This window comes from Barbatula barbatula (genome assembly GCF_947034865.1).
Source record: "Barbatula barbatula genome assembly, chromosome: 6".
Lineage (NCBI taxonomy): Eukaryota > Metazoa > Chordata > Actinopteri > Cypriniformes > Nemacheilidae > Barbatula > Barbatula barbatula.
The window spans coordinates 5,870,663-5,886,604 of NC_136765.1; positions in this window are offsets into that span (position 1 = coordinate 5,870,663).

The window sequence follows — 15,942 nt, forward strand, 5'->3', positions numbered from 1 at the left end:
ATTCTCATCATCCACTGATTCACTTTGTCACAAAATACAGTTCTCAGCTCAGAAAGCTTGTTTCTGACATTCTAACAGCTCAATTAGAGCATTTTAGTAATGAACAGTGTTCTTTGTCAAAACTGACATTCTCATCATCCACTGATGAACTATGTCACAAAATGCAGTTCTCAGCTCAGAAAGCTTGTTTCTGACATTCTAACAGCTCAATTAGAGCATTTTAGTAATGAACAGTGTTCTTTGTCAAAACTGACATTCTCATCATCCACTGATGAACTATGTCACAAAATGCAGTTCTCAGCTCAGAAAGCTTGTTTCTGACATTTTAACAGCTCAATTAGAGCATTTTAGTAATGAACAGTGTTCTTTGTCAAAACTGACATTCTCATCATCCACTCATGCTTTTTGTCACAAAATGCAGTTTTCAGCTCAGAAAGCTTGTTTCTGATATTTTAACAGCTCAATTAGAGCATTTTAGTAATGAACAGTGTTCTTTGTCAAAACTGACATTCTCATCATCCACTGATGCACTTTGTCACAAAATGCAGTTCTCAGCTCAGAAAGCTTGTTTCTGACATTCTAACAGCTCAATTAGAGCATTTTAGTAATGATCAGTGTTCTTTGTCAAAAGTGATATTCTCATCATCCACTGATTCACTTTGTCACAAAATGCAGTTCTCAGCTCAGAAAGCTTGTTTCTGACATTCTAACAGCTCAATTAGAGCATTTTAGTAATGAACAGTGTTCTTTGTCAAAACTGACATTCTCATCATCCACTGATGAACTATGTCACAAAATGCAGTTCTCAGCTCAGAAAGCTTGTTTCTGACATTCTAACAGCTCAATTAGAGCATTTTAGTAATGAACAGTGTTCTTTGTCAAAACTGACATTCTCATCATCCACTGATGAACTATGTCACAAAATGCAGTTCTAAGCTCAGAAAGCTTGTTTCTGACATTCTAACAGCTCAATTGGAGCATTTTAGTGATGATCAGTGTTCTTTGTCAAAACTGACATTCTCATCATCCACGGATGCTTTTTGTCACAAAATGCAGTTTTCAGCTCAGAAAGCTTGTTTCTGACATTCTAACAGCTCAATTAGAGCATTTTAGTAATGAACAGTGTTCTTTGTCAAAACTGACATTCTCATCATCCACTGATGCACTTTGTCACAAAATGCAGTTTTATGCTCAGAAAGCTTGTTTCTGACATTCTAACAGCTCAATTAGAGCATTTTAGTAATGATCAGTGTTCTTTGTCAAAAGTGACATTCTCATCATCCACTGATTCACTTTGTCACAAAATGCAGTTCTCAGCTCAGAAAGCTTGTTTCTGACATTCTAACAGCTCAATTAGAGCATTTTAGTAATGAACAGTGTTCTTTGTCAAAACTGACATTCTCATCATCCACTGATGAACTATGTCACAAAATGCAGTTCTCAGCTCAGAAAGCTTGTTTCTGACATTCTAACAGCTCAATTGGAGCATTTTAGTGATGATCAGTGTTCTTTGTCAAAACTGACATTCTCATCATCCACTGATTCATTTTGTCACAAAATGCAGTTTTCAGCTCAGAAAGCTTGTTTCTGACATTCTAACAGCTCAATTAGAGCATTTTAGTAATGAACAGTGTTCTTTGTCAAAATTGACATTCTCATCATCCACGGATGCTTTTTGTCACAAAATGTAGTTTTCAGCTCAGAAAGCTTGTTTCTGACATTCTAACAGCTCAATTGGAGCATTTCAGTAATGAACAGTGTTCTTTGTCAAAACTGACATTCTCATCATCCACTGATGCTTTTTGTCACAAAATGCAGTTTTCAGCTCAGAAAGCTTGTTTCTGACATTCTAACAGCTCAATTAGAGCATTTTAGTAATGAACAGTGTTCTTTGTCAAAACTGACATTCTCATCATCCACTGATGCACTATGTCACAAAATGCAGTTCTCAGCTCAGAAAGCTTGTTTCTGACATTCTAACAGCTCAATTAGAGCATTTTAGCAATGATCAGTGTTCTTTGTCAAAAGTGACATTCTCATCATCCACTGATTCACTTTGTCACAAAATGCAGTTCTCAGCTCAGAAAGCTTGTTTCTGACATTCTAACAGCTCAATTAGAGCATTTTAGTAATGATCAGTGTTCTTTGTCAAAACTGACATTCTCATCATCCACTGATGAACTATGTCACAAAATGCAGTTCTCAGCTCAGAAAGCTTGTTTCTGACATTCTAACAGCTCAATTGGAGCATTTCAGTAATGAACAGTGTTCTTTGTCAAAACTGACATTCTCATCATCCACTGATTCACTTTGTCACAAAATGCAGTTTTCAGCTCAGAAAGCTTGTTTCTGACATTCTAACAGCTCAATTAGAGCATTTTAGTAACGATCAGTGTTCTTTGTCAAAACTCACATTCTCATCATCCACTGATTCACTTTGTCACAAAATGCAGTTCTCAGCTCAGAAAGCTTGTTTCTGACATTCTAACAGCTCAATTAGAGCATTTTAGTAATGAACAGTGTTCTTTGTCAAAACTGACATTCTCATCATCCACTGATGAACTATGTCACAAAATGCAGTTCTCAGCTCAGAAAGCTTGTTTCTGACATTCTAACAGCTCAATTAGAGCATTTTAGTAATGAACAGTGTTCTTTGTCAAAACTGACATTCTCATCATCCACTGATGAACTATGTCACAAAATGCAGTTCTCAGCTCAGAAAGCTTGTTTCTGACATTTTAACAGCTCAATTAGAGCATTTTATTAATGAACAGTGTTCTTTGTCAAAACTGACATTGTCATCATCCACTGATTCACTTTGTCACAAAATGCAGTTTTCAGCTCAGAAAGCTTGTTTCTGACATTCAAACAGCTCAATTAGAGCATTTTAGTAATGAACAGTGTTCTTTGTCAAAACTGACATTCTCATCATCCACTGATGAACTATGTCACAAAATGCAGTTCTCAGCTCAGAAGGCTTGTTTCTGACATTCTAACAGCTCAATTGGAGCATTTTAGTAATGATCAGTGTTCTTTGTCAAAACTGACATTCTCATCATCCACTCATGCTTTTTGTCACAAAATGCAGTTTTCAGCTCAGAAAGCTTGTTTCTGATATTTTAACAGCTCAATTAGAGCATTTTAGTAATGAACAGTGTTCTTTGTCAAAACTGACATTCTCATCATCCACTGATGCACTTTGTCACAAAATTAAGTTTTATGCTCAGAAAGCTTGTTTCTGACATTCTAACAGCTCAATTAGAGCATTTTAGTAATGATCAGTGTTCTTTGTCAAAAGTGACATTCTCATCATCCACTGATTCACTTTGTCACAAAATGCAGTTCTCAGCTCAGAAAGCTTGTTTCTGACATTCTAACAGCTCAATTAGAGCATTTTAGTAATGAACAGTGTTCTTTGTCAAAACTGACATTCTCATCATCCACTGATGAACTATGTAACAAAATGCAGTTCTCAGCTCAGAAAGCTTGTTTCTGACATTCTAACAGCTCAATTGGAGCATTTTAGTAATGATCAGTGTTCTTTGTCAAAACTGACATTCTCATCATCCACGGATGCTTTTTGTCACAAAATGCAGTTCTCAGCTCAGAAAGCTTGTTTCTGACATTCTAACAGCTCAATTAGAGCATTTTAGTAATGAACAGTGTTCTTTGTCAAAACTGACATTCTCATCATCCACTGATGAACTATGTCACAAAATGCAGTTCTCAGCTCAGAAAGCTTGTTTCTGACATTCTAACAGCTCAATTGGAGCATTTTAGTAATGATCAGTGTTCTTTGTCAAAACTGACATTCTCATCATCCACTGATGAACTTTGTCACAAAATGCAGTTCTCAGCTCAGAAAGCTTGTTTCTGACATTCTAACAGCTCAATTAGAGCATTTTAGTAATGAACAGTGTTCTTTGTCAAAACTGACATTCTCATCATCCACTGATGCACTATGTCACAAAATGCAGTTCTCAGCTCAGAAAGCTTGTTTCTGACATTCTAACAGCTCAATTAGAGCATTTTAGCAATGATCAGTGTTCTTTGTCAAAAGTGACATTCTCATCATCCACTGATTCACTTTGTCACAAAATGCAGTTCTCAGCTCAGAAAGCTTGTTTCTGACATTCTAACAGCTCAATTAGAGCATTTTAGTAATGAACAGTGTTCTTTGTCAAAACTGACATTCTCATCATCCACTGTTGAACTATGTCACAAAATGCAGTTCTCAGCTCAGAAAGCTTGTTTCTGACATTCTAACAGCTCAATTAGAGCATTTTAGTAATGAACAGTGTTTTTTGTCAAAACTGACATTCTCATCATCCACTGATGCACTTTGTCACAAAATGCATTTCTCAGCTCAGAAAGCTTGTTTCTGACATTCTAACAGCTCAATTGGAGCATTTCAGTAATGAACAGTGTTCTTTGTCAAAACTGACATTCTCTTCATCCACTGATTCACTTTGTCACAAAATGCAGTTTTCAGCTCAGAAAGCTTGTTTCTGACATTCTAACAGCTCAATTAGAGCATTTTAGTAACGATCAGTGTTCTTTGTCAAAACTCACATTCTCATCATCCACTGATTCACTTTGTCACAAAATACAGTTCTCAGCTCAGAAAGCTTGTTTCTGACATTCTAACAGCTCAATTAGAGCATTTTAGTAATGAACAGTGTTCTTTGTCAAAACTGACATTCTCATCATCCACTGATGAACTATGTCACAAAATGCAGTTCTCAGCTCAGAAAGCTTGTTTCTGACATTCTAACAGCTCAATTAGAGCATTTTAGTAATGAACAGTGTTCTTTGTCAAAACTGACATTCTCATCATCCACTGATGAACTATGTCACAAAATGCAGTTCTCAGCTCAGAAAGCTTGTTTCTGACATTTTAACAGCTCAATTAGAGCATTTTAGTAATGAACAGTGTTCTTTGTCAAAACTGACATTGTCATCATCCACTGATTCACTTTGTCACAAAATGCAGTTTTCAGCTCAGAAAGCTTGTTTCTGACATTCTAACAGCTCAATTAGAGCATTTTAGTAATGAACAGTGTTCTTTGTCAAAACTGACATTCTCATCATCCACTGATGAACTATGTCACAAAATGCAGTTCTCAGCTCAGAAGGCTTGTTTCTGACATTCTAACAGCTCAATTGGAGCATTTTAGTAATGATCAGTGTTCTTTGTCAAAACTGACATTCTCATCATCCACTGATGCTTTTTGTCACAAAATGCAGTTTTCAGCTCAGAAAGCTTGTTTCTGACATTCTAACAGCTCAATTAGAGCATTTTAGTAATGATCAGTGTTCTTTGTCAAAACTGACATTCTCATCATCCACTGATGCTTTTTGTCACAAAATGCAGTTTTCAGCTCAGAAAGCTTGTTTCTGACATTCTAACAGCTCAATTAGAGCATTTTAGTAATGAACAGTGTTATTTGTCAAAAGTGACATTCTCATCATCCACTGATTCATTTTGTCACAAAATGCAGTTTTCAGCTCAGAAAGCTTGTTTCTGACATTCTAACAGCTCAATTAGAGCCTTTTAGTAATGAACAGTGTTCTTTGTCAAAACTGACATTCTCATCATCCACGGATGCTTTTTGTCACAAAATGCAGTTCTCAGCTCAGAAAGCTTGTTTCTGACATTCTAACAACTCAATTGGAGCATTTTAGTAATGATCAGTGTTCTTTGTCAAAACTGACATTCTCATCATCCACTGATGCTTTTTGTCACAAAATGCAGTTTTCAGCTCAGAAAGCTTGTTTCTGACATTCTAACAGCTCAATTAGTGCATTTTAGTAATGAACAGTGTTCTTTGTCAAAACTGACATTCTCATCATCCACTGATGCTTTTTGTCACAAAATGCAGTTCTCAGCTCAGAAAGCTTGTTTCTGACATTCTAACAGCTCAATTAGAGCATTTTAGTAATGAACAGTGTTCTTTGTCAAAACTGACATTCTCATCATCCACTGATGAACAATGTCACAAAATGCAGTTCTCAGCTCAGAAAGCTTGTTTCTGACATTCTAACAGCTCAATTGGAGCATTTTAGTAATGATCAGTGTTCTTTGTTAAAACTGACATTCTCATCATCCACTGATGCTTTTTGTCACAAAATGCAGTTTTCAGCTCAGAAAGCTTGTTTCTGACATTCTAACAGCTCAATTAGAGCATTTTAGTAATGATCAGTGTTCTTTGTCAAAACTGACATTCTCATCATCCACTGATGCTTTTTGTCACAAAATGCAGTTCTCAGCTCAGAAAGATTGTTTCTGACATTCTAACAGCTCAATTAGAGCATTTTAGTAATGAACAGTGTTCTTTGTCAAAACTGACATTCTCATCATCCACTGATGCACTATGTCACAAAATGCAGTTCTCAGCTCAGAAAGCTTGTTTCTGATATTCTAACAGCTCAATTAGAGCATTTTAGCAATGATCAGTGTTCTTTGTCAAAAGTGACATTCTCATCATCCACTGATTCACTTTGTCACAAAATGCAGTTCTCAGCTCAGAAAGCTTGTTTCTGACATTCTAACAGCTCAATTAGAGCATTTTAGTAATGAACAGTGTTCTTTGTCAAAACTGACATTCTCATCATCCACTGATGAATTATGTCACAAAATGCAGTTCTCAGCTCAGAAAGCTTGTTTCTGACATTCTAACAGCTCAATTGGAGCATTTTAGTGATGATCAGTGTTCTTTGTCAAAACTGACATTCTCATCATCCACTGATTCATTTTGTCACAAAATGCAGTTTTCAGCTCAGAAAGCTTGTTTCTGACATTCTAACAGCTCAATTAGAGCCTTTTAGTAATGAACAGTGTTCTTTGTCAAAACTGACATTCTCATCATCCACGGATGCTTTTTGTCACAAAATGCAGTTCTCAGCTCAGAAAGCTTGTTTCTGACATTCTAACAACTCAATTGGAGCATTTTAGTAATGATCAGTGTTCTTTGTCAAAACTGACATTCTCATCATCCACTGATGCTTTTTGTCACAAAATGCAGTTTTCAGCTCAGAAAGCTTGTTTCTGACATTCTAACAGCTCAATTAGAGCATTTTAGTAATGAACAGTGTTCTTTGTCAAAACTGACATTCTCATCATCCACTGATGCTTTTTGTCACAAAATGCAGTTCTCAGCTCAGAAAGCTTGTTTCTGACATTCTAACAACTCAATTAGAGCATTTTAGTAATGAACAGTGTTCTTTGTCAAAACTGACATTCTCATCATCCACTGATTCACTTTGTCACAAAATGCAGTTTTCAGCTCAGAAAGCTTGTTTCTGACATTCTAACAGCTCAATTAGAGCATTTTAGTAATGAACAGTGTTCTTTGTCAAAACTGACATTCTCATCATCCACGGATGCTTTTTGTCACAAAATGCAGTTTTCAGCTCAGAAAGCTTGTTTCTGACATTCTAACAGCTCAATTAGAGCATTTTAGTAATGATCAGTGTTCTTTGTCAAAACTGACATTCTCATCATCCACTGATGCTTTTTGTCACAAAATGCAGTTCTCAGCTCAGAAAGCTTGTTTCTGACATTCTAACAGCTCAATTAGAGCATTTTAGTAATGAACAGTGTTCTTTGTCAAAACTGACATTCTCATCATCCACTGATGCACTATGTCACAAAATGCAGTTCTCAGCTCAGAAAGCTGGTTTCTGACATTCTAACAGCTCAATTAGAGCATTTTAGCAATGATCAGTGTTCTTTGTCAAAAGTGACATTCTCATCATCCACTGATTCACTTTGTCACAAAATGCAGTTCTCAGCTCAGAAAGCTTGTTTCTGAAATTCTAACAGCTCAATTAGAGCATTTTAGTAATGAACAGTGTTCTTTGTCAAAACTGACATTCTCATCATCCACTGATGAACTATGTCACAAAATGCAGTTCTCAGCTCAGAAAGCTTGTTTCTGACATTCTAACAGCTCAATTGGAGCATTTTAGTGATGATCAGTGTTCTTTGTCAAAACTGACATTCTCATCATCCACTGATTCACTTTGTCACAAAATGCAGTTTTCAGCTCAGAAAGCTTGTTTCTGACATTCTAACAGCTCAATTAGAGCATTTTAGTAATGATCAGTGTTCTTTGTCAAAACTGACATTCTCATCATCCACTGATGCTTTTTGTCACAAAATGCAGTTCTCAGCTCAGAAAGCTTGTTTCTGACATTCTAACAGCTCAATTAGAGCATTTTAGTAATGAACAGTGTTCTTTGTCAAAACTGACATTCTCATCATCCACTGATGCACTATGTCACAAAATGCAGTTCTCAGCTCAGAAAGCTGGTTTCTGACATTCTAACAGCTCAATTAGAGCATTTTAGCAATGATCAGTGTTCTTTGTCAAAAGTGACATTCTCATCATCCACTGATTCACTTTGTCACAAAATGCAGTTCTCAGCTCAGAAAGCTTGTTTCTGACATTCTAACAGCTCAATTAGAGCATTTTAGTAATGAACAGTGTTCTTTGTCAAAACTGACATTCTCATCATCCACTGATGAACTATGTCACAAAATGCAGTTCTCAGCTCAGAAAGCTTGTTTCTGACATTCTAACAGCTCAATTGGAGCATTTTAGTGATGATCAGTGTTCTTTGTCAAAACTGACATTCTCATCATCCACTGATTCACTTTGTCACAAAATGCAGTTCTCAGCTCAGAAAGCTTGTTTCTGACATTCTAACAGCTCAATTAGAGCATTTTAGTAATGAACAGTGTTCTTTGTCAAAACTGACATTCTCATCATCCACTGATGAATTATGTCACAAAATGCAGTTCTCAGCTCAGAAAGCTTGTTTCTGACATTCTAACAGCTCAATTGGAGCATTTTAGTGATGATCAGTGTTCTTTGTCAAAACTGACATTCTCATCATCCACTGATTCATTTTGTCACAAAATGCAGTTTTCAGCTCAGAAAGCTTGTTTCTGACATTCTAACAGCTCAATTAGAGCCTTTTAGTAATGAACAGTGTTCTTTGTCAAAACTGACATTCTCATCATCCACGGATGCTTTTTGTCACAAAATGCAGTTCTCAGCTCAGAAAGCTTGTTTCTGACATTCTAACAACTCAATTGGAGCATTTTAGTAATGATCAGTGTTCTTTGTCAAAACTGACATTCTCATCATCCACTGATGCTTTTTGTCACAAAATGCAGTTTTCAGCTCAGAAAGCTTGTTTCTGACATTCTAACAGCTCAATTAGAGCATTTTAGTAATGAACAGTGTTCTTTGTCAAAACTGACATTCTCATCATCCACTGATGCTTTTTGTCACAAAATGCAGTTCTCAGCTCAGAAAGCTTGTTTCTGACATTCTAACAACTCAATTAGAGCATTTTAGTAATGAACAGTGTTCTTTGTCAAAACTGACATTCTCATCATCCACTGATTCACTTTGTCACAAAATGCAGTTTTCAGCTCAGAAAGCTTGTTTCTGACATTCTAACAGCTCAATTAGAGCATTTTAGTAATGAACAGTGTTCTTTGTCAAAACTGACATTCTCATCATCCACGGATGCTTTTTGTCACAAAATGCAGTTTTCAGCTCAGAAAGCTTGTTTCTGACATTCTAACAGCTCAATTAGAGCATTTTAGTAATGATCAGTGTTCTTTGTCAAAACTGACATTCTCATCATCCACTGATGCTTTTTGTCACAAAATGCAGTTCTCAGCTCAGAAAGCTTGTTTCTGACATTCTAACAGCTCAATTAGAGCATTTTAGTAATGAACAGTGTTCTTTGTCAAAACTGACATTCTCATCATCCACTGATGCACTATGTCACAAAATGCAGTTCTCAGCTCAGAAAGCTGGTTTCTGACATTCTAACAGCTCAATTAGAGCATTTTAGCAATGATCAGTGTTCTTTGTCAAAAGTGACATTCTCATCATCCACTGATTCACTTTGTCACAAAATGCAGTTCTCAGCTCAGAAAGCTTGTTTCTGACATTCTAACAGCTCAATTAGAGCATTTTAGTAATGAACAGTGTTCTTTGTCAAAACTGACATTCTCATCATCCACTGATGAACTATGTCACAAAATGCAGTTCTCAGCTCAGAAAGCTTGTTTCTGACATTCTAACAGCTCAATTGGAGCATTTTAGTGGATGATCAGTGTTCTTTGTCAAAACTGACATTCTCATCATCCACTGATTCATTTTGTCACAAAATGCAGTTTTCAGCTCAGAAAGCTTGTTTCTGACATTCTAACAACTCAATTGGAGCATTTTAGTAATGATCAGTGTTCTTTGTCAAAACTGACATTCTCATCATCCACTGATGCTTTTTGTCACAAAATGCAGTTTTCAGCTCAGAAAGCTTGTTTCTGACATTCTAACAGCTCAATTAGAGCATTTTAGTAATGAACAGTGTTCTTTGTCAAAACTGACATTCTCATCATCCACTGATGCTTTTTGTCACAAAATGCAGTTCTCAGCTCAGAAAGCTTGTTTCTGACATTCTAACAACTCAATTAGAGCATTTTAGTAATGAACAGTGTTCTTTGTCAAAACTGACATTCTCATCATCCACTGATTCACTTTGTCACAAAATGCAGTTTTCAGCTCAGAAAGCTTGTTTCTGACATTCTAACAGCTCAATTAGAGCATTTTAGTAATGAACAGTGTTCTTTGTCAAAACTGACATTCTCATCATCCACTGATGCTTTTTGTCACAAAATGCAGTTCTCAGCTCAGAAAGCTTGTTTCTGACATTCTAACAACTCAATTAGAGCATTTTAGTAATGAACAGTGTTCTTTGTCAAAACTGACATTCTCATCATCCATTGATTCACTTTGTCACAAAATGCAGTTTTCAGCTCAGAAAGCTTGTTTCTGACATTCTAACAGCTCAACTAGAGCATTTTAGTAATGAACAGTGTTCTTTGTCAAAACTGACATTCTCATCATCCACTGATGAACTATGTCACAAAATGCAGTTCTCAGCTCAGAAAGCTTGTTTCTGACATTCTAACAGCTCAATTGGAGCATTTTAGTAATGATCAGTGTTCTTTGTCAAAACTGACATTCTCATCATCCACTGATGCTTTTTGTCACAAAATGCAGTTTTCAGCTCAGAAAGCTTGTTTCTGACATTCTAACAGCTCAATTAGAGCATTTTAGTAATGATCGGTGTTCTTTGTCAAAACTGACATTCTCATCATCCACTGATGCTTTTTGTCACAAAATGCAGTTCTCAGCTCAGAAAGCTTGTTTCTGACATTCTAACAGCTCAATTAGAGCATTTTAGTAATGAACAGTGTTCTTTGTCAAAACTGACATTCTCATCATCCACTGATGCACTTTGTCACAAAATGCAGTTCTCAGCTCAGAAAGCTTGTTTCTGACATTCTAACAGCTCAATTAGAGCATTTTAGCAATGATCAGTGTTCTTTGTCAAAAGTGACATTCTTATCATCCACTGATTCACTTTGTCACAAAATGCAGTTCTCAGCTCAGAAAGCTTGTTTCTGACATTCTAACAGCTCAATTAGAGCATTTTAGTAATGATCAGTGTTCTTTGTCAAAACTGACATTCTCATCATCCACTGATGAACTATGTCACAAAATGCAGTTCTCAGCTCAGAAAGCTTGTTTCTGACATTCTAACAGCTCAATTAGAGCATTTTAGCAATGATCAGTGTTCTTTGTCAAAAGTGACATTCTCATCATCCACTGATTCACTTTGTCACAAAATGCAGTTCTCAGCTCAGAAAGCTTGTTTCTGACATTCTAACAGCTCAATTAGAGCATTTTAGTAATGAACAGTGTTCTTTGTCAAAACTGACATTCTCATCATCCACTGATGCTTTTTGTCACAAAATGCAGTTCTCAGCTCAGAAAGCTTGTTTCTGACATTCTAACAACTCAATTAGAGCATTTTAGTAATGAACAGTGTTCTTTGTCAAAACTGACATTCTCATCATCCACTGATTCACTTTGTCACAAAATGCAGTTTTCAGCTCAGAAAGCTTGTTTCTGACATTCTAACAGCTCAACTAGAGCATTTTAGTAATGAACAGTGTTCTTTGTCAAAACTGACATTCTCATCATCCACTGATGAACTATGTCACAAAATGCAGTTCTCAGCTCAGAAAGCTTGTTTCTGACATTCTAACAGCTCAATTGGAGCATTTTAGTAATGATCAGTGTTCTTTGTCAAAACTGACATTCTCATCATCCACTGATGCTTTTTGTCACAAAATGCAGTTTTCAGCTCAGAAAGCTTGTTTCTGACATTCTAACAGCTCAATTAGAGCATTTTAGTAATGATCGGTGTTCTTTGTCAAAACTGACATTCTCATCATCCACTGATGCTTTTTGTCACAAAATGCAGTTCTCAGCTCAGAAAGCTTGTTTCTGACATTCTAACAGCTCAATTAGAGCATTTTAGTAATGAACAGTGTTCTTTGTCAAAACTGACATTCTCATCATCCACTGATGCACTATGTCACAAAATGCAGTTCTCAGCTCAGAAAGCTTGTTTCTGACATTCTAACAGCTCAATTAGAGCATTTTAGCAATGATCAGTGTTCTTTGTCAAAAGTGACATTCTTATCATCCACTGATTCACTTTGTCACAAAATGCAGTTCTCAGCTCAGAAAGCTTGTTTCTGACATTCTAACAGCTCAATTAGAGCATTTTAGTAATGATCAGTGTTCTTTGTCAAAACTGACATTCTCATCATCCACTGATGAACGATGTCACAAAATGCAGTTCTCAGCTCAGAAAGCTTGTTTCTGACATTCTAACAGCTCAATTAGAGCATTTTAGCAATGATCAGTGTTCTTTGTCAAAAGTGACATTCTCATCATCCACTGATTCACTTTGTCACAAAATGCAGTTCTCAGCTCAGAAAGCTTGTTTCTGACATTCTAACAGCTCAATTAGAGCATTTTAGTAATGAACAGTGTTCTTTGTCAAAACTGACATTCTCATCATCCACTGATGAACTATGTCACAAAATGCAGTTCTCAGCTCAGAAAGCTTGTTTCTGACATTCTAACAGCTCAATTAGAGCATTTTAGTAATGAACAGTGTTATTTGTCAAAACTGACATTCTCATCATCCACTGATGAACTATGTCACAAAATGCAGTTCTCAGCTCAGAAAGCTTGTTTCTGACATTCTAACAACTCAATTAGAGCATTTTAGTAATGATCAGTGTTCTTTGTCAAAACTGACATTCTCATCATCCACTGATGCACTTTGTCACAAAATGCATTTCTCAGCTCAGAAAGCTTGTTTCTGACATTCTAACAGCTCAATTGGAGCATTTCAGTAATGAACAGTGTTCTTTGTCAAAACTGACATTCTCATCATCCACTGATTCACTTTGTCACAAAATGCAGTTCTCAGCTCAGAAAGCTTGTTTCTGACATTCTAACAGCTCAATTAGAGCATTTTAGTAACGATCAGTGTTCTTTGTCAAAACTCACATTCTCATCATCCACTGATTCACTTTGTCACAAAATGCAGTTCTCAGCTCAGAAAGCTTGTTTCTGACATTCTAACAGCTCAATTAGAGCATTTTAGTAATGAACAGTGTTCTTTGTCAAAACTGACATTCTCATCATCCACTGATGAACTATGTCACAAAATGCAGTTCTCAGCTCAGAAAGCTTGTTTCTGACATTCTAACAGCTCAATTAGAGCATTTTAGTAATGAACAGTGTTCTTTGTCAAAACTGACATTCTCATCATCCACTGATGAACTATGTCACAAAATGCAGTTCTCAGCTCAGAAAGCTTGTTTCTGACATTTTAACAGCTCAATTAGAGCATTTTAGTAATGAACAGTGTTCTTTGTCAAAACTGACATTGTCATCATCCACTGATTCACTTTGTCACAAAATGCAGTTTTCAGCTCAGAAAGCTTGTTTCTGACATTCTAACAGCTCAATTAGAGCATTTTAGTAATGAACAGTGTTCTTTGTCAAAACTGACATTCTCATCATCCACTGATGAACTATGTCACAAAATGCAGTTCTCAGCTCAGAAGGCTTGTTTCTGACATTCTAACAGCTCAATTGGAGCATTTTAGTAATGATCAGTGTTCTTTGTCAAAACTGACATTCTCATCATCCACTCATGCTTTTTGTCACAAAATGCAGTTTTCAGCTCAGAAAGCTTGTTTCTGACATTCTAACAGCTCAATTAGAGCATTTTAGTAATGAACAGTGTTCTTTGTCAAAACTGACATTCTCATCATCCACTGATGCACTTTGTCACAAAATGCAGTTTTCAGCTCAGAAAGCTTGTTTCTGACATTCTAACAGCTCAATTAGAGCATTTTAGTAATGAACAGTGTTCTTTGTCAAAACTGACATTCTCATCATCCACTGATGAACTATGTCACAAAATGCAGTTCTCAGCTCAGAAAGCTTGTTTCTGACATTCTAACAGCTCAATTAGAGCATTTTAGTAATGAACAGTGTTCTTTGTCAAAACTGACATTCTCATCATCCACTGATGAACTATGTCACAAAATGCAGTTCTCAGCTCAGAAAGCTTGTTTCTGACATTCTAACAGCTCAATTGGAGCATTTTAGTGATGATCAGTGTTCTTTGTCAAAACTGACATTCTCATCATCCACGGATGCTTTTTGTCACAAAATGCAGTTCTCAGCTCAGAAAGCTTGTTTCTGACATTCTAACAGCTCAATTAGAGCATTTTAGTAATGAACAGTGTTCTTTGTCAAAACTGACATTCTCATCATCCACTGATTCACTTTGTCACAAAATGCAGTTCTCAGCTCAGAAAGCTTGTTTCTGACATTCTAACAGCTCAATTAGAGCATTTTAGTAATGAACAGTGTTCTTTGTCAAAACTGACATTCTCATCATCCACTGATGAACTATGTCACAAAATGCAGTTCTCAGCTCAGAAAGTTTGTTTCTGACATTCTAACAGCTCAATTAGAGCATTTTAGTAATGAACAGTGTTTTTTGTCAAAACTGACATTCTCATCATCCACTGATGAACTATGTCACAAAATGCAGTTCTCAGCTCAGAAAGCTTGTTTCTGACATTCTAACAACTCAATTAGAGCATTTTAGTAATGATCAGTGTTCTTTGTCAAAACTGACATTCTCATCATCCACTGATGCACTTTGTCACAAAATGCATTTCTCAGCTCAGAAAGCTTGTTTCTGACATTCTAACAGCTCAATTGGAGCATTTCAGTAATGAACAGTGTTCTTTGTCAAAACTGACATTCTCTTCATCCACTGATTCACTTTGTCACAAAATGCAGTTTTCAGCTCAGAAAGCTTGTTTCTGACATTCTAACAGCTCAATTAGAGCATTTTAGTAACGATCAGTGTTCTTTGTCAAAACTCACATTCTCATCATCCACTGATTCACTTTGTCACAAAATACAGTTCTCAGCTCAGAAAGCTTGTTTCTGACATTCTAACAGCTCAATTACAGCATTTTAGTAATGAACAGTGTTCTTTGTCAAAACTGACATTCTCATCATCCACTGATGAACTATGTCACAAAATGCAGTTCTCAGCTCAGAAAGCTTGTTTCTGACATTCTAACAGCTCAATAAGAACATTTTAGTAATGAACAGTGTTCTTTGTCAAAACTGACATTCTCATCATCCACTGATGAACTATGTCACAAAATGCAGTTCTCAGCTCAGAAAGCTTGTTTCTGACATTCTAACAGCTCAATTAGAGCATTTTAGTAATGAACAGTGTTCTTTGTCAAAACTGACATTCTCATCATCCACTGATGAACTATGTCACAAAATGCAGTTCTAAGCTCAGAAAGCTTGTTTCTGACATTCTAACAGCTCAATTGGAGCATTTTAGTGATGATCAGTGTTCTTTGTCAAAACTGACATTCTCATCATCCACGGATGCTTTTTGTCACAAAATGCAGTTTTCAGCTCAGAAAGCTTGTTTCTG